We start from the raw sequence: 25,719 nt of genomic DNA, 5'->3' as shown, positions 1-25,719 counted from the left end.
CCAGATGTTAAAGTGTGGGTTAATTTTAAAGTGTGGGAAAATGTTAATAAAATGGTTTTTAAATGTTGTCTAATTTTAAGGTTGGTTATTGATTTAAAATGTTAATTTGATTTGTTATTGTTGTTATATTTGTTATTTATTGTTAGTATTAAATTGGTTAAGTTATTAATGAAATAAAAGGCCTACGGGCCATTTAGGCAAAATCTGGTGTGGTGTAGTTTGTCGGTGGGGAACTGACTGCAGTTCTCTGTTTGTCCTCCAGTCATGTCAACATACGTACTTTCCTGGATAATAACCTTTAGACATAAATCTACAAGGGACATCCTTGTGAGAACAGGCAAATATCCTTGTTAACTTTAATGTTATATAAAAGTAATATCCTTTGGATATGTTTTGTTCTTTTGTAGCCCCTTCATTCTTCACCATAAATATATCAGTGTTGGTATTCAACTTTTGCAATGGGCCCAAATTTCCAACGTTTAGGTCAGATATAATGAAACTGAATAACAGTTATTTAGCCTAACATTTTTAGCATATTCTTTGAATATAGTATACAGTATGTTAATGGCCTACCGATGCTTGTATACAGAGCCAGTTATGAAATAGGACAATCTGGATAATTCGCCAGGGCCCTTAACCCTCTCCAAGGCCCCAAATGACAAAGAGCTGCAATGCTGTGCATTTTAAATGTATTTCCATATATTTCTCATTGGCTGGGAGACCTCATTGGGGCTCTACCTCCAGGCAACCAACAGCAAGAGGAAATACTGACTGAGATTTAAATTGTTATATAGCACGTGGTCCACTAGGGTTAAAGATGAACACTATGTTAGTATAGAAGATACAAATTATTGAAGTCTGCAGAAATAAACAATCCCCTAACAATTTCCCAAATTGCACCATTTAGAATGGAAGAGAGAAGGTCAGGAGCTAATCAGGTGTGCTGCATGTGTTGATCAGCAGAGACAGCAAAACGAGCACAAAGCAGAACTCTTTAGTCTGCTGCTGTTCCTTAACAGTCAAGCCAACAGGTTTGATGAGGAGTGGGGTATATTTGGTTTCCATTGAGCCCTACTATAGACAATTCTTTACACTGTTGGTATTTATTATTAATACCTACTTTTAACACATTTCTCATTGGGAAACCTTCAGAGTTTATTGCTTTACTGCTAAGAGCAGTGCTTCTGGATCTTCACTTAGAACAGGATCTGTGAACAAAACCAGTTCTGATGTTGTGCCTCCTTCCCTTCACTCTGCTGTGCCATTCACAAAGCACTGAACTGTGTTGAAAGCTACAAGGTAATTTTTATTTTTTATTTTTGCTTAAATGTTATTTTTGAATAGCTTTGAGGGTCGGCATATGACTCATATAACTGTGCTATGAAAATTGTCAAAAACAGATTCACTTTAAATGCTAGAAGACCCAGGGACAAGATGCTAACCTCACAATAAAAAAAAAGAAAATTTCACACTAAAGGTAAAATTAAGAAGTTAACTTTATTTTTCAGGCCCTTTTGACCACATATTATTTAAAGGTACCAGACATGGATGTCATTTTTGCCCCCATTTTAATATGGCCATAAAGCTGTATGGTCTGGGTAAAAAATTCCTAAAATAATACCTGAACACTCTGGGTATCATGTAAAAACACAGGCCCTGGATCATTCGCTGCTTTTTTTGTACACATTGGGAACAAAGGGGTCCACGTCTCCTCTTAGTATATTTCTTCACCTCTTTCCAACTCGCCTTCCTTCTATGTTGTTTTCAAGCTTTATTTCCTTTGTATGGCTCTCTGGTATCCTGCAATTGTCTTGTTTCTTTCTTTAACTTCAATGTGACATGCTCTAGCTTTTCCTATATAACATTGTTTCTTATAGATAAAATCTGTGTAGGAGATGTTTTAATTTTCTTTCCTAAGCTTACATCTTAGATAGCTGAAATATTAGACTATCTTATAAAAAAAATAATTTCATCTGGATTTAATAATAGTCAAGAGAACATTGAGTTATTATTGGTAATGCATTTTTCACTGAAAATTGAATTTAAATCTTATGTGAAAACATTTAAAAATGGACCCCTTAGGGGTTAACTTATAATTTGCATAGCAAATAATGAAATATTTGTTTAACCAATGTGAATTAGGATGGACAAACATACTTTAAAGGTAACTAGAAGTGTCCAAGTGTACCTGAAAGGTATTAAGTAGACATTTGTGAATGTACTGAGCAGTGTACTGCATACAAAGTGCTATTTCTATGTAAATAATTATATCCTGCATGCTGCTCTTATTTTGTACTATTATGTAATTGTGATCTTGGAGAAGGAGAAAGCCGGGAGTAAATAAAGTATGCTTTTATTATGTTTTACAGGGCCAGGGGTAGGGGAGTATGAATGGTAACTAAAGTACATATTAGAATAATATATATATCTCTTCAACTTTTTTTTTTTTTTAAATAAATTATGATGTTCTAATTTTTGGTTTCAGTGAAAGAAAAATTATTAATTGTCTTTTTCATCTATATGTAATAATTGTTAAATGTAAGTGCAGATTTTGAAGTACAAAAGCAAGTTCTATTTAATGCATTGTACACAGCAATTATGTAAACAAAAAAAAAACATTTAGGAAAAATATTATTAATAACTTTATCTTATATGGACTTCCATATTGCAATGGATGATGCCACTACTTTGCAGAAGTGATCCCAAGAAATGCTAGTACTTAAATTCTTAGCAGACAATGTGTCATGGCTCCACGGGGCAGAGTGTTGGACCCTCTATGTCATCAACCCAGTGGGGGGAGACATGCACAAGGAGTCTAAGCAGTAGCTTGGTCTTCTCCAGAGTCTCTAGAGGTGAGGCTGTGGTGTGGCGAGCTGATGGCAGGTTGCGGCCTCCATGCCCGCCAAAGCAGGTGACTGCCAACTAGCAGGTACAAAGCATGGTGCCGGAGTGAGAGACAAAGAATGGTCAAACAAGCCAAAAGTCAGGGCAGGCAGTGATCAGGAGTAGTCAGGAAACAAGCTGGGGTCGGTGCACGAATAAGTCAGGAAGAGGAGGTCAAACTGGAACAGCGGAAACCTGGGAGCAGAACCAAAAGGAATTCCTTGTCCAGGCAACTTCCCTTAAAAAAGGGATGTCATGTGATGAATATGAATCATGTGAGCCACAGACTCCTAACCCACCAGCAGAGGGAGTGCTGGTGAAGCGACAGTTTTTGATGTTCACATGCCTGCCAGCAGATGGAGTGTGTCTGTGGAACACTCTTGTAGGGAGAGATAGGAAATAAAAAAAAAAAAGGCAGAGAGTGATTGCTATTTTCTTCTACTAATAAGTGAGATTGGTAAACTTTAACCATTTTGTTTTCCTTTTCTAGTAGTGGGTGAGACAGAGTCAACTCAGAGAAGCTAACAACATAATAGGTAAAGAAAAACCAGCAGTAAATGGTTGCCACAATTTTCTGTTGCTGCTAATAAGGGAAAAAAATAAAGAGAAAGACAGTTGTATACAAGGCAATATTTTCTGCTTATTTAGTTAGTGAAATTAAAAAGTAAAAAAATAAAAAGATCAGTCAGCACTTGCCAACAAAAAATGTAAAGGGGAAGACAGTGCTACTGTAAATCAGGGACAGGGCTTAGAGCTAATTGGATCAAATAGGAAAAAAAAAAGTGAAATCACAGCCGGAATTTCCAGTTACACACAGGTAACCCTTTCTAACCTGTGACAGTTTTTTTTTCATATTATAATTGTTAAATTGCTGACTCTCTTTACCAATTTTTAGTCAAAATAGGACAGGCAACAGAAGTAGGCCTCACAAGAGACTCTGGATAGCAGGGATCCTTCAGAGGGATGACCTCGGCACACTACTAAGCTCATTAGCAGTGGTACCAGACAGAAGGAAGTCCCATTTTTCACTTGGGAAGAGGCAGATTCCTTCCAGCAAGCTTTGCCTTTTGAGGCCTGTCTGGCTCATTTATCACAACTGGGATATGAAGACAGTAAAAATGATACATTACCATGGAGCATGATACCTCTGCTTCCTCTACAAAACTTATAACCACTCTCCCTGAGGACACAGGTTCTCAGTTCCTTCTTTTTTTTTCAGGCAATATTTCTATCTTTCAGGAAATCGAGACAAGCACTTTGTGTGAATCATAGGAAACAATTTAATGAGTTAGAGGACCTGTGTAATGGTAAAAAATGTTTTCACTCCAGAGGAACTAGAGGAGAGGTATGCAAAAGAGGAGAGCATTGATAGTAGCACAGTTGTTATTTATATCTTCACATCTTCTACATCTGTATCTGCTGGTGGGAATAGTGGATGTGCTATCGGCAATAGTGGTGCTGCTGATACTGTATTACAAAAAAAAGATCCCAGAAAACAGCAGCTAGCCAAGCAAATGGTGGCAAATGTTTGCTATATTCTGTGTCAGGGTCAGACAAAAATAATGATGTTGGGCTGAACAAGACATGGGAATCGGCTGAGAGCGATATGGAGGACAGTAGTGGGGGGAAAGGTACTGTGCAGCAACACTGCGGACTTCTGCCCATTCATCCTACAGATACCTCTGATTGTTGCACAGCCCTGAGACTTTTAAAGCAGGAACTAAAATTAAAACAAAAAAATCAAACTTATCTTTACTTCCCCAGATCCCCCGATCCCTCTGGAGCTTCCCTCGATTGGGTCTCACGCGGTCCTGTAATCACCTTTGCTGGGCCTCGCCATCTTTGTCTATCTTCTTTCTGTGTGGGTGTGAGATCGGGTGATGTAGCCTGCTGTAAATAGGAAAAAAAGAGTGCCAATCTCACCGCATTGTGAATTAAAGGAAAAAGCAATGTCTCCCCTCATCCAGCACATGAAGAAACATCATCTGCATGTTTGCGAGAAACTGTGTCCAGCAAATCCTACCTAATCCTTTCTTATCCTCCATCCACTTCTTAAAAAGGTAAAAAGAAAAATCCCATGTTGTTGGGGTGCTTCTACTCTTTTGATGAAACTATTGGTGACATTATTTAAGTGAAATCACAACATTTATACGTGGGCATTTTATTCCCATTGTGGAGTAAAAAATCAAAATTTTTGCTTAGCAGAATTAAAGGTGAATGGAAAAGAAAAATGGATTTAGACTGGCCCCATGCTGTCCAAGGTTCCTAAAATAAAAATCATGCCTAGTAATTTTCTACAAAAAAAAAAAAAACTAAACTCTGGTTTAGAATTCTTAACTGTTTTAACGTGAATCGGTCAAGGTTGAATATTCCAGGTTTGAGCACATTTATAACTTTTTCCCCTAAAGCAGATTTTATTTTATTTTAATTATGAACTGATTCATGAGCAAAAAGAGTCCAATAGCTTATAATGAATGTGCCATCCTTAACTTAGTGTGTAAAGGTTTTGGGTAGTTTGTTGGGATGCCATGCTGATCCAGTTTTTGCTATGTAGTGAGTAACTTAACAGGAATTTTAGTCATCAGGCTGCTTGCTTTCTCCAAGTTACTCACTAGACATTACATCCATGATCTGAATAAGAACCCATAAACATATTGTCATGCACCCCTCTCTTTCTGTGCAAGTCTGTACAAGGTCATTTTTGCAGAAGATTGATACGTTACTTCAATATACCAACATAGTGCACAAGGATAGGCATTTTCAAGGACAGAGAAAGAAAATATATATTAGGTCACAAATCAAAATATATAAGATATCAAACTGTAAAGAGATGTAAAGGTGCAGAACAATACGGCTTTAATATTTTTGCATGAAATGTAAGTTAGCACTATTTCACATTTTTCGCTAAGTGCTTATGAAATATTGAGTACAACACTGCATATGGATAGGAAAGATAAGGGGATCTTATCTTAAAACTCTGTTCAACCTTGATTGTTTCTAGACAAAATCCCAATGTTTCAGAATTCCTTTGGCTTGGTTTTCTCATCTGTAGCAGTCACATTCCTATTCCGTAAAACCATGCTTAGTAAACAACCCCCTAATTATATCCTCTGGAGTTTCTGCCAGCAATCACTAACAGAAAAGGAGATCAGTAATAGAAAAAGAGATTGGATCTGAATACGGAGAAAGGATGCAGGAGCTTCCACACCGTAAAATAAAGTTTGACCTATTTTTCACTGCCACATTTACCAGCTGTCTGCATTTCACTTTTTTCCTCGTGTCATCATTTGTCTTCCTTCTGTATATCTCTATTTTTTTCCAGCTGTCAATTTACCTGTCTTATCTACCTGGAGCTTTGTATCCCCTTTTTACTTACTAAGCCTCAAGCTTTTGTCAGAATTATTTTTCCCTCATTTTAAATTAAACAAATTAAGTTTGATGAATAATACAAAATGTCAAACGTACCATATTTGAAAGTTTACTGGAATATACTGTAACCACCGTTTGCATCTTGATCAGATGAGCCTTGGCATTTTGTCAGAAAAAAAAAACATACATTCTTTTTGTTTCCATGGACTGGCTAGAAAGTTCTTTAAAATATCGCTACAGCCAAACTTTTTTTTTTTTTTCATTAGTTATTGATAAAGCAAGTACTGGTCCTCTTGTCAGAATTATTTTTAGTAGGAGAAAATCTTTCTGTAGTGAGAAGAGATCCTTTTTTACACAGCTGTCATTAGATATTTTAGATTTCTCATCACTTTCTGTCCTGTTGGCAATAATCACCAAGGCAAAAAAAAGGTGAATCTACCCATGGGTAAAACAGACAGTATTACCAACTTGACAAGCACTTCCAACCTTTTCCTACTTGCCATAGAAATACCTAGAATAAATATTGGGAATAATATTTAAATATGTTAAAATCTGGTGTTTTAGGCTACGTACACACGTTAAATAATTATCGCTGGAAACAGACGATTAACAACCGATCGTCCGATAATTGTTTAACAAAAAAAGTGAACCAATGGTCAACGACGCCGATGAACGAGGAATGTCGCTGGAAATGAATGACTGCCCCGGCGGATCAGATTGGGTGATGATCTTCACTATCTATTGTGTGTACGGTTTTTCCGTGATCGTGGATGGTTCCGCAGTACACTTTCTCCTTTACATGTCACTCCCTGCATGGTTTAAACGATCGAATCTAGCGATCCAAATCTAGTGTGTACATTATTGGCGCATTATATTTGAACGATCGTATCTGTAAAGAATGTACAAAATTGTGCACAATACGATCGTTCAAAATAATTGTCAATAATCGTTGATCGGTCGTTAATCATTTAACGACAATTATTGCACGTGTGTACGTAGCTTAAGATACCTCTTGAGATGACTTTTAATTTTTCTATGTTAGAAAATTTGGGAAGGATTTTTATATATGACAAGTTTATTAAGGAGAAGGACAAGATAGTTGCACCTAACTCTACCTCCTCTAACTCCTTCAAGCATATGCACAAGGATATATGAATTGCTCATTATTTGTTTCCGTGCTGATGGGTATATAGGCCTTAAATTATTATGAGACACCAAACTGAACTACTAGTCTACAGACCTGCTATTGATCACATGTTGAAGCATTCTTTTTTTCCTTAAAAAAAAATAAAATAAAACAATGGTCTTTCCTGGGGACTGGATGATATTTGAGCCTATTGGAGCTCTGCGATCCCACCCCAGCTGAGTTGCTTATTGATCTTTTTGGTTCACTCACTTTAAGTTGTAGTACTGCTTTCATTATTATTTTAAAAATTAAATCTCAGTAGCAAAACTGCAACATTTGCAAATGTGGTTTTATATATTCATATGACTCTGGCAGTGGAACTAGGCCGTGGGTTTATTCAGACAGCCATGGAATTGATTTGGGCAGCTTAGAGTTCTCTGTAAAGTTCTTCAGAATATGTTGGCACAAATATTTTATATTTATTAAAAAACGACAAAGTGAATCAAGCACACACCCATTCCCTATTTAATGTGCAGCGCTGTGTAATATGTTGGCGCTATATAAATCCTGTTTAATTATTTCGACAGCAGGGCCAGCTTTGAAAGCACGGAAGCAAACAAGACTAATTTGATTGCAACCTCTTTAGTACAACACATGCCCCTTGTGAGCATTCACACCTAATGCTAATTTGTCGACTCTCTTCATGTAAATATAAATCTGGATAATGGTGTGTTTGTGAGCGGCAGGCCAGCCCCCGGTCATTTCATCACAGCGGGAGGGCGGGGGAACCTCGATTAAAGTAATTAGGCAGAAATAATCCTTTTCGGTGAAAAGCAAATGAAAGGCATACCGGGAGGATAAATTAACCACATCATGACTACAGCTGAAATGTTGATATTGTTTTGTGTGCACGGAATGAGGCAGGAGTGAGTGGGCTGCAATAAGTGGCTAGTACAAAATGTGATTTAACTCTTTGCTTGCCAGGCAACCTTTAATGAGAAAATATCAACCTACTGTCACAGCAGGTAGAATCACCAAGTCCTACAGGCTAGGTAGCATTCTGTATTCTGCACAATTAGCATCTTACCATCAAGCTGATCATGCACTTCTTCAAAAGATTTATTGAATTACTGTATCTAAAATTACATAATTGGCCATTACCCTTCTTTACTTATGGGGCATTACCATAGTTAGATTTAAATATAACTTTAAAGCAATAATATATTGACATGACAATGCCAGGAAACCCTTCCTCTGAATAAAACGTTTTATACAGATTGAGGGGCGTCTCAGTTGAGTATTCTTCTATTTGCAGTATATAGTCCCCAGCTGGGAGGCCAAAAGACTGGTTACTATGATAGGATAAGGAATGTATGCTGCGTGTTGCCTATTATAATAATAGGCACAGCTGCCTACCATGTAAGCTGACATTACTTAAAAGTATATTTTTGTTGAAAGTTGGTCATCTATGTAGCTAACAGGCATTTTTTTACTTTTATTGCAAGCTGCATTCAGTTTTAGGTTTGTAGAATCAAAACTTAGAAATAAGCATAGAAAGTGGCATCAACCTTTTATACAATACTGTGGCCCTGCCTCATACATTTGTAAGGCAATTTAAATTTACACCAAATACAGGATGAGAGCTAAGCTATAATAGTCAATAGCACCGGCACTGAATAATAATAATACAAAAATTCTTTTTACATACAGTTGCACAAGCATTTGACAGCAAGAAGATCCACAAGTGTAAAGAGGGCCCTGGTATTATTCAAATTACATTTTTAAGAACAAACTTTGTAAAGGTTCCCCCATGACCCCTTAGACCTAGCTTGGTCTTTGCTTTCATCTCTATGAAGTGTGCACTAGAGCACAGCTACAGAGGAAAATTAAAAGTAAAGACCCAGCAAAGATGAAAGCAAGGTAGGTCAGATTACATACAACCCACAGAACATATAAACGTATCGCACATGTGAACCAACAGCCTATCTCGCATCACAAGTTGTACATGACACATGCAGACACGACTGTGACAAGGCAGAGACCCACATTCAGTACCCTTTATACAAATAATACAACAATAATATTGGTTAAATGGCCCTTAAGCCTTTTATTAAACTTACAAAACAGTAAAATAATCATAAATAACAGTAAAACCACATTAAATAACTTAACCTTAAACAACAATATAAACATAACCTGAATAAACACCAATTGTAACACTTCTCTGGTTACTGGTCTTTGAAGGCCCACCAATTTCCCCCCTTCTTTTGGGTCTGTGATATATATGCTCCCAGCCACAACCAACCAGCTCGGGATTGATACCAGCAGCACTCCCAGCCCTTTTAATCCAAAACATTTTATCCTTCCAATAACAATATCATTCCAGTGACTCCCATACCAAAGATGGGTCTCTCACCTCCACTGGAATGTTTAAACCAACCAAATTCCTTCGAGGACCTCACCGCCTATTCACATCCCCATGACTAAAAACAGAAGAGAGGGTGGGCAGTAAACTTTTCCTCTCCCTGTCCAGCTGCAAAATGCTCCACCTCTTCCATCCCCCCCCCCCCCTTATTCACTCTTCTTTTACCCACCCACGTCACTGTTACTCCAGCTAACTCCCTCCCTTCAGACCACCCCTGCTCTATATCCCCTTCTAGTCATGAAGGCCTTCAGGCTAAGTTCACAATTGTTCAGGAACCAATATTTCCTATGCAGCTCCCTGGCACCTGGCCGGTCACTTGCCCATACCTCTGCTCTGGTTCCTAAAGAATCAGCATTTGCATTTCTTGCTTGCTTTCCTTACTGCTTGCCCCCATTCATTCTCTTAGGGCTGCCACGGGTGACATACTACATGTGTGAACCACAACCCCAGCTGTCTGAACATAGCTTTGTTTTTTCAAATGTAAATAAAATATTGTTTTTAATTAAATATTTAAAACATTGTAGAAAGCCAAAAAATGTATGCAACTTGAACTAAATCAAACCTCCATTGAAGGAACAGTCATATGAAATTAAAATGACTTCCCACTAGAACTTTATTACTTTTCCTGCATCTCCACCCTAACATCATGACCAGTGACTCCCAATCACATAGGATTTCCTTTTTTCTTTTGTTTATTAACCCGCATCCTCTTTTCTGGGATTATTCCTAACCCCAGTCATGCAGACCCTCTGTCCATTTCTCCTACACAGCTAGCTATGGGGAAACTTTAGGAAAACGTGTCTGGTTGCATTCTCCCCATGGCATTTATATCACCTCTGGCCAGGCTTAATAAAAAGACTTGAGCTGACTGCTCATTTTTAGTAAAAAAACAGCAGATTCCTGAATTTTTCCTTCATGTTTATTTGTTACCTAGTGTCTGCATACAGGAACGGATACGTAATAATACTTGGCTTTGGTCCATTGATTTTCTATGAGCATGGTATTTGCATGCACTGCTGACCACCTAGGAAAAGGTAGACATGCTAATGTTTATAACAATGTCATGAGTCTTGAGAAGAGCATATTTCAGGAGGAAATGCAAATACAGTAAGTTTACTCAAAGTTTGATCAAACTACTAGAGTAATCAGCTGGCCGATGTTTGTCTATTCTAATTGGACATTAAATCGCAGACATAGGATCATCTAAACCATAGGTAGGCAAACTGCGGCCTTTAGGCTGGATAAGGCCTAGCCAGTATTCCTGTCCGGCCTAAGGCCCCCCTAGTTATTTATTGTTGGATCCGGCCTAATTGAATTGTCGCGTTATCGCACGTTCCCGCGATATCGAGTTCCCGCACAGTAACCCCAATTACTATACTAAGAGCAGAAGCAACGTGCAGCTACCAGTCTCCGGAAAGTTGACGGCGAACGTCGTGTCTTCAACCCTGAATAAACTGACGAAGTATTCTTCATCCAACGCGGTAACAAAGCCCTGTGTTTAGTGTGCAACGACACCAACAGCTCTTTCAAGCTGTCGAATCTCAAGGGGCATTTTGATGCCAAGCACATGTACACGTACAGAGACTACACCGCGGATGAGCGGAAGACTGAGGCTGCTCGCTTGCAGTCACGGTTAGAAAAAACCTTTCCTTGGACACCTTGTTTCTTCCTTGTTTCTTGATTTTTTTGTAGTAATTGGCCTTATGGGGAGGACATACCACAAACTAACACTAGTCATTAAATAATCTTTTTGACCACTAGCTGTAGGTCAGTCATGGCTTGTAGAAGTGGACAGCTCATTAACCATTACTTCTATCTGCCTTTTTTCATAGGTCAATATTCTGTCCAGTGGTTCCTATATTTTCCCCCATGGACACTTCTGTGATTGTGCAAATGTATTAATTTCAGATCAGTTTTTGAGATTGTAAAGCCAAGGCAGGGTTACCATCGTTGTTTTAGCCTAAATTAATTAAATTGTGCAGGCTTATTTCAGAAATGTGTATTTTCTCTTCTTCTTTAGTTTCACATGCTTTGTCTAAATCAGTTTTTTCAGCTTCGGATTTCTGGGTTACCCAGAATCTAAGAGTTGCTGCCTGAATACTGCCTTACTCCTAGCATCTGACTTATTAATATTTTACTTTACACCCTCTTACACCCAACTATTTACTTTTCCCAGATTCTTCATTTTTTGCTTTATTTGCAACACACCTTTTACATGAACAGAAAGGATTTACAAATATGTTTTCACTGACAAGGACTCAAAATGGTAATAGATGTAATGTACCAAATGTCATGTTTTTGGACCTGAGTATTTTCCATGTATACACCAAGCTCTGTGGGTGGTTTGGAGTGACTCAGTGACCGTTTTAGGTGAACAGATAGCCACACAGAATGAAAATCTAAAAACTGACCATATCTAGTGAAAAGATAAACATCATAAAAGATGAGTGTTGCCTTCTTTATTACAAAATAACAAGTCGCATGACAAATCATTAGCATGGTGGAACTGACAATGCTTAAAGTGGACCTTGCAGCTAAAAACTACTGCCTTATAGTACAGGAAAAAATATACCAGTAAAGAAAAAAAGTATTTTACTATCTGTCTACAGTGCCTAATGAACAATAACATTATGGTTTTAAGATGTTGGGGAATGCAGAGTAGCCCAAATCTCATTATAAATTGCACTTGAGTGTCCTCTTATGGCTCAGCCATTGGTCTGCATTGCTTAGTCTCATTTTTGCAGTATTAGGGGGAGAACGGCCAGAGCTTATTTTATAATACATTTTTAAACAATGTATACATTGTATTATTGTTGGTCAAATATCTCACTATTCGATTCGACAGCTATTCGATCGAATACGGGGATATTGTTCGGGTAATTCAATGCCGAATTCGAACACCAATAAAGTGAATAGTGGGAGGATTCACGTTATTTTTCGGGACAGTGAAGAATTGCAAGAGCAATCAGGGGAGTGGAGCTGACAGCTCCACTCCCCTGATTGCTCTTACAGCCCTTTACTAGTTGTATGTGTTTTTGGATAGAGTTTCTTGGAGGAGTCCTGTGTTCCTGGATAGAGAGATGGCGCTCCTTGATTGGCTTTCCACAGCCAATCGGAGAGCACTAGTGATTTTGAATGGGGATGTCCCCATTTAACCTCTAGTGCCGGGGATCGCACCGTGTTCCCAATGAATGCGACCACGGCCGAATTCATTGAAAAGATCCCGGGCACTAAAGGCTACAAGGGGACAAGTCTCCCCATTCATTTACTTCTAGTGCTCTGTAATTGGCTGGGGAAAGGAAAATTCTGATGACACTTGAGCTGCCATCAGGGTTTAGCTTTCCTCAGCCAATCACAGAGCACTATAGGTGATGAATGGGGAGACTTGTCCCCATTTAACCTCTAGTGCCCGGGCATCCGACATTGACAGGAGGATTCACACGGCTGTGCAACCATGAGAATCATCCTGTCATTGTGGGATACCTAAAAAAATAAAAGCTAGATACACAAATCACACATTCAATAAATTACTTTAACATTAATTTTTTTACAAATTTGGGCCATCGAATCCCGTGTTTTTTGGGTCAAGTCTATCTGAATTCGAACAGCCATATTCAAGTCGAATGTAAGGACAACCCGAATTCGAACACCAACACTACAATGTATGCCCAGCCAAACCTGGGGGAGGGATTTATTTTACATGAATGTCTTTCCCAACATTTAAACTGTCTTTAAATGCCCATGTGTGAATTTCTATCTATTCCCATGTGAAAACACGCACAGAAAAATGCCCATAAATCTGCAGAGTGGGCAGCATAAAGCACATAGGGTGGTCCCAACCAGTGACGCAAGATTATTGGGAAAGAGTATTTCAACTTATTTCCCTGGTATTACACATCAAAGTGCCCTCCTGAGTAAAATTGGCATACCTCTACCAAAATATCCTTGGAAATTCTGTAAAAATATATTGGTAGGGCATAGAATTTGCCCTCCACCTCCCTATCCTTGTTGACAACAAAACTTAATTGGATAATGGTCAATGACAAGCTTACCTGCACTTTCACTACTCATGCATTTGAACTCCCCCCCGCCCCCGAGGTGGACTTATACCCCCCCATGTTACCCCACCCCTCTAAAGTTAAAACCCCCGTAAGCATTTTATTTCTATTTTAATCACTGTTTCCCTCACCTTCCAAGAATTAAATCCCTTAAAAATAAATGTTGATGGTGTAAAAAACCACAAGCTAAAATGCAGTGACAACGGTGTCCATAAAACAATAAAATATCAGTTTGAGCAACCAAGAGGATTTCTGAGTTGAACTTCTGCCACTGGTCGTGTGACCATATTCTATGCAATATTCAGAGGGATTGGTCTAGAACACATAGGAGTGTTTAAATGTTTTCACACAAGATTCACATGACTTTCATCCAGGAGCTATACTTTTTTCTGATTGAAAAACTTTAGAAAAATGTATGAATCTTCAGTTAAAAAAACATTTATTAAAAGATCACACATTGGGCCTGATTTATTGTGCTCTCCAAGACTGGAGAGAATACACTTTCATCATTGAAGCTGGCAGACACAGCAAACATGGAATGGATCTGATCTAGAACTGAAAACATTTGCTAACAAATACCAAATGACTGTTAAGAAATCCATCCATTCCAGGTTTGAGGGATCACCCAGTTTCACTGATAAAAGTGTATTCTCTCCAGTCTTGGAGAGCTTTAATAAATCAGACCCATTCTGTTAGACTGCACTGCCTGATCACCAAGGTCTTTACCAAGTGACTTTGGATGCACCCACTGAATAAAACTATTTATTTTTTACATAATTTCCTACTTTAACATTTACCTGTACTTTTTTATTATTCAAATTAATTTTTTTGATAAAATGATTGTGTTTTAACTCACAAATATTAATTACCATTACATCTGTATAGGCCAAGAGACAATGTCGCTGCTATGTTCTAATAAAAAAATACATAAAACTCTAAAGGTTAGGACTGGTAAAACAGTCGGAATCAAAATCTTCCATTATAACATAGTCATGTTTGTTTCCTCCAAGCTAGGATGAAGAGGAATTCCAGGACAATGCGTAACTGGATCGTGGGAACGACCAGCGCCATCATAGGACCTGTGGAAAAGGTAAGTGTAATTTTTTTTTAAATTTTAGTTTACTTCCATTAAAAAATGCACAAAACAAGATCTTTATTAATTTTATTATTATTATTATTATTATTATTATTATTTTAATATTGTTCTTTATCAGAGGTTACCAAATTTTGGAACCTGCTAAGGTCCAAATTGTTTTTTTTTATGTCCTGATATGCAAACCCTTGGAAATAGAAAAGGGTATGCTTTCTTTTTCCAATGGCTGTTAGTAGAAATCTTGTGTCTTCCTGACATTTCCACAGTTTTTCTCCAGCCTGTAATTCTTTTGCATTTCACAGTGTTTACACCTTTAGATCATGTTTTTAGGTGATTTTCTTTTATTTCATTTTATTCACTGCTTGTTTGTCTGACAAAGACAATTAAAGTGTAAATTAGAAATCATTCTCTTCTTCCTTACAGAACATATAGTTGTAACAAAAGAATATTGTTGTTTTTGCCATATAGATGTAGTTGACTTCAGTACCAGTACCCATGTTGAATTGCGCAGCATGTTTACACTTTAGACCGTGCACTCCTGGAGAGTTGTTCCTGCAATTTTGTACATTTACTTGTTTATGATGCTGGATGTAGCACCACTTTACACGAATAGGAAAAAAAATCATTCACCAACTGAATTCAAAATTACAATGAAAATAAACAAAAAACAAATAAAATACAATGGAGATAAACATATCCCAGGAATAAAACCCTATAAGACATAGCTGGTCCAGAGGAAGGCAAAAAAAAAGCCCCGGGTACAATTTGCTTAACAAGGGGAAAAAATTCCTTCCTGATTCCATGAGGCAATCAGATGTTCCCTGGATCAACAGTCACTGGTATTTTTACTTTAAATCCTTAATCCCCAGTTATATTCTGTGCTTCTAGAAATCATCAAGCAATCTATAGTAGTTGCTGAAACTACTTCTCCTGAGGGAGCCGATTCCACATTTTCACAGACCTTACAGTGAAGAATCCCTTCCTTATCCGGAGCTTAAACTTCTTTTCCTCCAAACGCAAAGAGCGCCCTCTTGTGCTTTGTAATGATCTCAAAGTGAATAATTGGGAAGAGAGTTCTCTATATGGACCATTTATATATTTATACAGAGTGATCATATCCCCCCTTATACGTCTCTTCTCAAGGGTTTCGGGTGTAAGCTTTCACTGTACCTTACTGACTGCACAAAAAAAGTAAATGGGTGTTTTAGATTGTAAATCTGTATAAAGTCTGTAGTAGGTCTGTATTGTACCATGCATACCATACAGATAGGGACAGGGTGTTGGTAATCTGTATTGCACCCTACATACTGTACAAAACAAAAATGGGGTAGTTGTCTAGGTGTAAGCCTGGTGTATAATACCCTATATACTGTACTGAATACCAATGGGTCATGGCCAGTGGTATTTAGGGTATAGTATCCTACATACAATACTGAATAAAGATGGGATTGTGGTCCATGTGGAGACTTTTGTTGTTGGAAAGGATCTTTCACAAGACTGAAAGATGCATGAATGAGTTCTGCTCTATGGAGAGGGAAGGGGGGAGAACGAAGGAGCGGCATTCTGTCGTGTTCTCTCCCCTTCAGTTGCATTGTGGTCGTTCATCTTTTGTCGGTCATAGATCTGTCCTGGCCTTGTACGAGTAATGTACACAGATTCTTCAGGCAATAATCGGACGAGAATCATCTGACGTGTGCACGAAGTCTTTCCAGTACCCCACATATTCTATAGAATAAAGAGGGGGTTATGGTCCAGGTGTAAGATACTTGGGCCTATATGTGTACTACATAAAGCGAGAACAGTGAGAAGCAGGCAATGACTGCATATTTGTTCTGTAAGACTTTTCTATATGTTATGGATGCAATCATAGGACAAATGGACTGTTCTATAGACAGATAATTTCTCACGTCATAACTTACCTCCATAGTATGCACGGGTATGCACGTGACTCGGGGTAAAAAAAAGTTTTAAAAGTAGTAACCCCGAGTCACACTAGGGGTAGGTAGACCTATGGGAAGGTTAGTAAATAGAGCGCTTACCTGATCCGCCGGCGTCCCGCGCCGTCCATCGCCGCAATCTCCGTATTCTTTCTTCTCCCTCTGGTGAGTCACGGGGTAGTTCCCGGTGACGTTGGGGTGTGTGTGTACGTTGCCAGAGGGGTGGGGCCGAAAATTCAAAATCCATTTGTATTGCATTCAATACAAAATAACTGTTGAATTTATATGTGTAAAAGCAGTACATTGTTTTCAAGAACATTTATTTTACAGTATATATGATAGTATGAGTATAATGTGTATTTTTTTTTTTTTTTAATTTATAGATTTTTTATTTTATTCAGTTTATTGTTTTTACATGATTTTGTGTTTCAAACTTTATTATACTCATACTATTATACTGTAAAATTAATTTTCATGAAAAACAATGTACTGCTTTTAGACATATAAAACCGGAAAGAAATGAACCGCTAGGGAGGTTAAAGCTAAACAGTGGAATTCAATCATTGAAGAAGGTATTTTTAATGTATTTAAATAAAAATAAATTGCAAATATTAGTACATTTACATTGAGGGTACCGTATACTTGTATGAATGGGAAACTTATTCACCTTTATGCAAAAGATACATTTGCTCATCTGACATTAACTTGAAGCATGAATATAATTCCAGGTGTGCTATGGGTTCTACACAGTAATCAGAAGCTTAATCAGAAGACTGTTGTACTGCAGAACACATAAAAGGCACATGCCGCAGAGCTATATTGTTTTATGCAGCTGTATACAATGCTATTTTTATAAGCCTCCTGTGCTAGTAGGGAACTTTGATCACCTCAGGGATGTTCATTAGAAAAGCTGGTGTGCAAGTTCACAAAGTCCTGTGTTACAATATGTTAACTTCCAGCTGTTGCTCTCATGTTCCAAGGAGACTAATAGTCCCATTAACGTCATGTATGTCACGTGTATCATCTGCTGTAAGGTAGAATATAGAATTATTGGCATATCTGAATACCTCTTGCATTTATCTTGCATGTTTCCTATACTGCCTTAACCTATGTGTGCAGAATCACAAAAAATAAATCATAATAGATCATTATATACACTGAGAAGTGATACTAATATAGACTGCATACACTTCTGGAATAAAGCAACCAATCATGTTTTTCATTTTGTGTATTTTACAAGGAAATGCAGAATGAAACACAGATTATACCTGATTGTTAGGGGAACAGGAATATTTCTTTTGTTAGATACTTTGAGGTTGATTTACTGAAGAAATACAAGCTATTTACTAGGCAAGGTGAATTATCCCATCACAAAGTATATTGTATGTCTGTGAAGGTTCCCATTTATTCAGGTAATTGTATATCTCCTAGTAGTTAGTCACATTCATCAGGACTTGTTCTTGTAATATTGAAGATGTTTTGTAGCTTTATTTTTTCGGTTCATGTAGTTGCTACTTCCAAGTTGCTTTTTCAGAACCGAAGAAGCAGCATGGAAATCTGTGAATATCGGCATTACAAGAACACGTCTAGTTGAATGTTACTAACTACAACTAAATAAGGAATATTTTACTTAGCTTTGTATATAAGAAGAGGCTTTGCTGACCTGAGCCATCCAATCGGCATAAGAAAAAAATGTTTTCCTTGCCTGTGATTGGGTATTTTTTTGCAACACAAACTATCACAACAGTCACTAAGCAAAGTAAAATATCCCGGTCCTCACTTCCCCCACAGCTCCTCTGTTTGGTAATGTGCAGCATCCCCAGCATCCCTTTAGTAATATGTATTCTGTCCATTTCTGCATCCATTGCACACTGTGTACTGCTTGAAGGGATCATGGAATAAGCTGCAGCAAATGAGCAGATTAGTTCCTAAGCATGATCCTGGCCCACTATTGGCTGATACTCAAAGCATCTCTAGTTCCAGGCTCTGGCTCCTGGATCCTCAGCTTCAGCTTAACTTTGATCTCAACTTTTCATTGGCTGCCTGCCCTGACCACAAACTTGTGCTTGACCTTGGCTGCCACCTGCCCTGACCCGCCTAATTCTACTACGTCTCCTTGACTCACTGTGTTTCTGTCTGTTTGCCATTCTTACACTGAAGGTTCTTTGTGCTGCCACCCTGATGTGGAGAGCCTGGGGGCCACTAGCTGGTAATCTCCTTGCATCAACTCACTGGCCTACCATCACTCCTTGCGGGGTGCTCTGGTGAAGACCAGGTGAGATTTAGAGTCCATGTCTTAGGTAATCCTGTGTCACCTGTCAGGGCGACCTGTAACAATCCCTTTCAGGGTGATACTTGACAATGGTAAGTCAAAAGCCTAAATTATTTTATTAAATCAGCTATTTAGACCCAATGCCCTGTGTTTTTGTCCATTATTCCACTGTAAATTAACTTCAACTGATATTGAAATTTTTGGCAATATATTTTCTGGGTTCCCACCAAACAGATTGGGTCATATCCCCAGCCCAGTAACATTGAGCAAAAATGTGCTGTATGTACTCAAGTTTTTTTTTTTTTTTTTTGCCTACAAAATGCCATTAGAAAAAGCTTCTGGGTGTATACTAAGGAGACGCCTAGTGGTATGTACTGAAACTGAATTTGTCTCTGGTTTGGCAAATCAGAGCTGTCAAATTCAATTTGTCCTGATTTATTAAAGCTCTCCAAGGCTGGAGAGGATATACTTTCATCTGTGATCCAGCAAAGCTGGCTTTTCAAAGTCATTTGCTATTTGCTAGCAAATGTTTTGAAACCTGGACCAGATCCATTCCAGGTTTCTTGGATCACCCAGCTTCACTGATGAAAGTGTATTCTCTCCGCCCTTGGAGAATTTTAACAAATCAGGCCGAATGTGTTTTGAAAGACTTCACATGAAGATACATCAATATCTACTGGTGGTCAATAATAATGCACAAAAATTAACTAGGAGCAAGTTACCCATCATACCAACTGAAAAGAACACAATACCTTAAACTGTTAAATGCATTGGTGTGCTGAAATACAAATTCAACCCATGTAAGTTTATTTTTTCCCCAATAAATTCATTAAAAAATAATAGACCCCTGTTTATAGTCATTTTATTTGCAATTCTATTGGTTATTGCTTTGAATGGTAGCAGCATTGGCCCTAGGTTTTTATTCAAGTCAAAGAATTTTGGCACCTTGGTTTATATTCAGATTAGGCAATATTCACAGTAAGTATATTAACTAAATTCCAATAATCCAAACTGAGATGTGCCAGTATTTTCCCCATATTGGGTCTAATGTATTAAAGCTCTCCAAGAAAGATACATTTTCATCAATGAACCTGGGTGATCCAGCAAACCTGCAATAGATTTTCTATGCTATGTTAACAAATGTTTTTTGTTAATCCTGGACCCGATCCATTCCAGGTTTTCTGTATCACCCAGGTTCACTTATATGTATCTTCTCTAGTCTTGGAGAGCTTTAATAAATCGGGCCATTGTTGTTTGGTAGTCCTTTATAGATATAATGTTATTATTTTAGCATTAAACACTATGATCTTTAGGTTATATATGCTTAGGCAGTGAGAGAAGCACGTTTGGAATTTTCCCACCATAAGGAAAGTACATTTTAGGGTGTCCTGGGTGTCATTCTAAATCACTTATCACAATAAGGTGCTGACTGTATTTATGGAAAATGAGGTCAGGAAAGTCATAGTAAATTCTTATCTGCCCATTTGTTCTGGGTCAGTCACGCTGGGGAGGGGGGCATAATGACAACCAGTCAACTAGTAGTTGCATTAGAATGGAAAGTCAGCTATTGCGGCTTTCTTGTTTTTTTATGTAAGGAAATTGTTTGCATCATAATCCAATAAATTTCAGAAAAGGACAGGAAAGTGAAGAAATGTGACTACCCTACTGCATCTCCACCATGGCCACAGCCACTGCCCAGTGACACCTTCCTAAGTACATATGAAATGTCACCTGAGCTGAGTTAGTCATGCTAAACCTCACCCACTTCTACTAATGCCCAGCCATCCCCATGACATTAAAAATCACCAACACTCCATGCATCACAAGAAAGGATAGAAAGCATTGTCCCACTTCACATTTATGGAAACAACATACATCATACCAAGATGGCATCAGAGTATAAACCATGGAGAAAATACAGATTGCTGGCCAAAAAGTATGGCACCAGCTTGGCTTGGGTTCTACAACAAGCCCAGTAAAGCATGCATATGAGGCAATTCCCTATAAAAGCAATCAATTGAATACATTTTGCATTCTATATAACAAGTTGCCAAACACACTTTGTTATTCTTGCACATGCTGTAAACTTCAAAGTAAATTAAGAACAAGAAGACAAGTAGGTACATCATTTTCAAAAACTAATATATTAAAAGCTTGGAATGTTCTTTCTATAGTTGAGGGATTTCATTAGGACATTTCAATATTTCCTAAGCTGCAGACACTGCACTCAGAACATGGCATGAAAAAGAATAATACACCGAAATCTAAAGCCTACACCATTATTTATAAACCATGTCATTGTCAATTTGAGTGGAAACTGCACATGCAAATATGTGTATTGCAAAGATGCTGGAAGAAAATATTTTACATATGGTACTGTATCTGGTAGATGGAACATTTTATAATCCCAAGGTGTATATAGGGAGCCCAACTATAACCAAGAGAAAAACTAAAGGGAGCCCAACTATAACCAAGAGAAAAACTAAAGGGAGCCCAACTATAAGGGAGCCCAACTATAACCAAGAGAAAAACTAAAGGGAGCCCAACTATAACCAAGAGAAAAACTAAAGGGAGCCCAACTATATCCAAGAGAAAAAGGGGTTTTGGAGGCCACGATAAAGTATAAGATTGTCATTTTACTTGTTGTATATCAAATACAAAAAAACATGCACTATAACAACTGGGGTTTTTAAAGTCCATATAAGTAAATGAAGTCTTGTCCCCAATGTGTTTCACTTGTATATGCTTCTTCAGGGGAATTTTCAAAATTAGACTCATCATATGAGAACTCACATTGATGGTACTTTGGAGCAGGTAGGTGCAAATCATCTATTCTAGGGATGTCCCAAGGGTACATTAGTGTTGGTGAATGGTTTAGAAAGCAACATTTAAGTTGTCAGAATCACGTCCATCTTGCAGTTGATGTGTGGGTTGCTTATGTTACACTACATACAACTATATGGAGACATCCATTTTTTTTTTTTTTTTTTTATGTCCATGGTTCTCTGGTTCACATCAAAATGAACCTACCAAATCAAGGAATTTTTGATCTTTATATTCTTTTTGTAGAGACATACATCCTAGTTATTGATACTTGTAAAAAGTTTTTGATGGCTTTGTTAGTGTATTAACACACAAAAATAATAATGTAATATACTGCAGCTTACCAATCCTTAAATAAGTTGGCTGCATTAGTTATCATTCTTTATTTTTATTTAAATGTGTTCTTTATTTGGTGATTTTGTCAGTAACACACTTTCTCCTGTATAAGGAAAACACTCATTCAAACTATTTTTTGTGCTTATCAAACTTATTCAAACTTATCAAAAAACTGGCACATATAAATCACATAAAGGGCGGGAAAAAAGTCGTTCATATTTAGGGGATACATATACATATATATATTAGGAAAGTTTTAAGGCAAGTGTAGTAAATTAAGTAAGTAATGAAGTTATTCATCATATCATCATCTTCTCGTAACCCATTAAATTAAATGACGGTCATATGATGATGGTGCAGCTAGTAGGGGAGGTATCTCCATTGCCTTTAGCTTTGTAGCAGGCCTGCGTCACAGCTGACTACATTTATACGCACAGCCTTCTGCAGCTTAATCTGTAAGATCAGGCATGCAAACTAAGCACATCAATATAAATCTGCTTCTGTACTCAGCAGTTAGGAGACGCTTATCTGGCCGGCGATCCCATGCTGTGTGCCATCCAAGTATTAAACAATGTTTATTTTGTCCCGTGGTGTTCCTTGCAGCAGCAAGAACAAAGAAGTAGCAGGCACCTCGGCTCCCCTTTACCTGTGCAGACTGAGATGTAGTTTATTGGCATCCCCTGTGAACACTCTGAGGCTGTGCACAGCTGAATTAGTTCCTTACTCAATCCTGTGCTGTCATTGGCTGCTGGAGTTTTATAGCCTTTCTGCTTCCTTTTGTACCTAATGTAGCGTTAAGCTGGGTTTAAGATTTAAGTAAGATTTACTGTTGCTGACCCTGCCTGTGACCCCAACTCTGCTTTTGTCATGCCCCTGAATACCTCGTCTAGTGGACAGAATACATGTAAATGACCTGGATCTGTATTCTGGACTTGTCTCAGCTGGAATCTTGGTACTTCATTATCTGTGGGATCCTAGTCCTCTGTTAGTCCTCCGTCGCCAGACACCTTCCCATGCACACAGAAGTCCTGGGGGCAAGCATGTGCTGGGACACCCCAACTAGCATCCCGAGGCTTAGTGGAGGCTTGCTAAAAACGAAGAGTGCGCCATTAGATTGGGGGACTGGTGTCTGGTGAGTACGTCGTTGGACCTGGGCCTTACATTAGCATGGTCAGGTTTATACAAGAGCAACACAAGTGGCAGGATCACCAGATATTTCAGCAAGTTAAGCGTTCAGCAGAAACACAAAAGACAACATATCACAAGCACTTTATTAATTAAGGAATTCATGCAATCATTTACAGCTTTATCTATGTTGCTATATTAAACTTCTCAATATTGGTAATTCAGACTTAATCTTCTTGTGTGTTAAGGAAGGAAATTCTTTTTCGAGACTAAGTAATATCTGAAGCTCCCTTGAGGGGTCCTTATCCTTTTCCTCTCACTGTAAAGTACCCTTGAAATCTTTAATAATTAGTGCTACAAGAGTAAAATTAAGTGAAAAAGTTTGAGCCTCTTCTACTAATTTCTGTCTGTAGCTTGAGGGCCTTTTCGTTAGTACCGGTGATAACATGATTACAAACCTTTCTATTGGTGTACATGACAGATACATTTAGTAAAAGTTCGGATGTGTACAGAAAATAATAGTACAAGAGAATGGACAATATCATCACATTCATGCAAAGGGTCATGTAACATAATTGCTTTAAAGAGTATACCCAGAGGTACATAGGGTAATAGCGTTTCAGGTGTTTAGTTATGAAAGCACTAAGAATACAAAGCATCCTATTTTGTGTGAAATTGTTTCATTGTGTTGTGGATTGAAGGATAAACAGTTTCCATTGATAACAGTCCATTCTAATCAAGACTTGGTTGAATAGGACATTAAATTGCACTAAAGAGAGTAGGCAATAACATCTCCGTAGACAAAGGAAAGAAGGGAATAGGTGCAAATCAATGATAGATTGAAGTGGTTAGGCAGAACAATGTTCCCGTGTAATAGATACCTCTAAGGAATGAGTTACCTTTATTCCACAGTGAGGAGAAGATGTTACAGATCTAAAATGTAAACATACAAGGGCCCCTGGGCCAAGCAACAATGAAAGCATGTGCAGGGAACTTCTGAAAATATTGAGTGGAGCCTTAAAGGCATGTAATATCAAAGTGTGTGTACATACATGTACGTTTGTGAGCATAAGTGCCCATTGTTGGGGGAAAATGTTTTGCTTTAACAAGGTCTTTTAGGGCATGTATCGGTGGGACAAAGATGTATAAACAGAAATTATGGCTTTTTCCCAGGTAAGTAAATGGAAGGAATAATTGGAGGGGTCTATTGAATATTGGGCAATACAGCAAACAGTTCTGTTGAAAAGTTTTTTTTTTTTATTTTAGTAACCCAGATACATTGGCCCTGATTTATTAAAGTACTCCAAGGCTGGAGAAAATGCACTTTTATCAGTGAAGCTGGGTGAGCCAGCAAAACTGGAGTGGATCTGGTCGAGAATTGAAAACATTTGCTAACAAATAGCTAATAACTTTTAGGAAATCCATTCCGGGTTTGCACAACTTAGAGGTGTGGTATAATGTCGTAACCATACTACATACTTGCATGTGCCATCACATAGCCTGCTGTGACATCTCTGCAGGACAACGAGTGGAAGTCTGAGCACAAACCTTGGCTTCTCTTGTAACAACCCTCATGTTGATGTTGAAGGACTTCAGGACCCTGTGTGCATTTTATAAGGGGCAATGTAATAGACACTTCCAGCCGCCAATGGGCTGGTGATTACCTGAAAGGGGTAGGATAGAAAGGGTAATAGGTTTATGTAAATTTAAACCTCTGAAACATTTGCAACCAAAAAAAACTGGTAATGTGTATTGTGGTAAAGCAGAACTAAGCTAAAAAGAAAAAAATACACTTGCCTTTAATTCCGCAGGTCCTTCGATGGCGGTGGTCATTCCGGTCCTCAATTGTCCTGGGATTCCTCTTCGTCCTGGCACCGAGGAAGTGCTGGTCGCCGCCATCTTCAATCTCCTCTTCCGTCTTTTTCTTTGGCCTTCTTTCACAGGTGCAAAATTGGGTGACGTAGCCGTGTGTAACATAGGTATCCCGGGAGGCCTTGCGCTCCCATTAAGTCTTGATTGCTTTTTTTTTTTTTTAAAAGGTGTTGCACTTAAAAAGAAAAAAAAACAACAAAAACATGTTACCTTACATAGATGGCTTGTCTACTCTTCTATGTAAAGTAAAAATGTTGGAATAAGGGACACGAGAATCCACTCATTTTAAAAACAGGCTGCAACTTACACAACATGAAAAAAAATTGGCATAACTCACTTTTTGTGACGCAATGCATCACAACACACATAATATTGCTACTTAAGCATTGTAGTGTGCTGA

General features: G+C 38.1%; 1 protein-coding gene across 2 annotated transcripts in view; it reads left to right on the top strand.

Annotated features, from left to right (window-relative positions):
* The first annotated feature begins 1,096 nt into the window (after positions 1-1,096).
* Positions 1,097-25,719, top strand: part of LOC140337336 (cdc42 effector protein 1-like) — a 118,897-nt gene continuing 94,274 nt past the window's right edge. The window contains exons 1-2 of one of the 2 annotated variants that reach the window (XM_072421049.1): positions 1,097-1,299; positions 14,876-14,951. The gene's annotated coding sequence lies outside the window, so the exon portion shown is untranslated. Of the gene's footprint in view, positions 1,300-14,871; positions 14,952-25,719 lie in introns of both variants that reach the window. The other variant, XM_072421048.1, reaches the window with a different exon arrangement.

The sequence above is a fragment of the Pyxicephalus adspersus genome, chromosome 8 (genome assembly GCF_032062135.1).
Source record: "Pyxicephalus adspersus chromosome 8, UCB_Pads_2.0, whole genome shotgun sequence".
NCBI lineage: Eukaryota > Metazoa > Chordata > Amphibia > Anura > Pyxicephalidae > Pyxicephalus > Pyxicephalus adspersus.
Note: the sequence above shows the minus strand (reverse complement) of the source record. Positions and strands in the feature narration are given on the sequence as shown.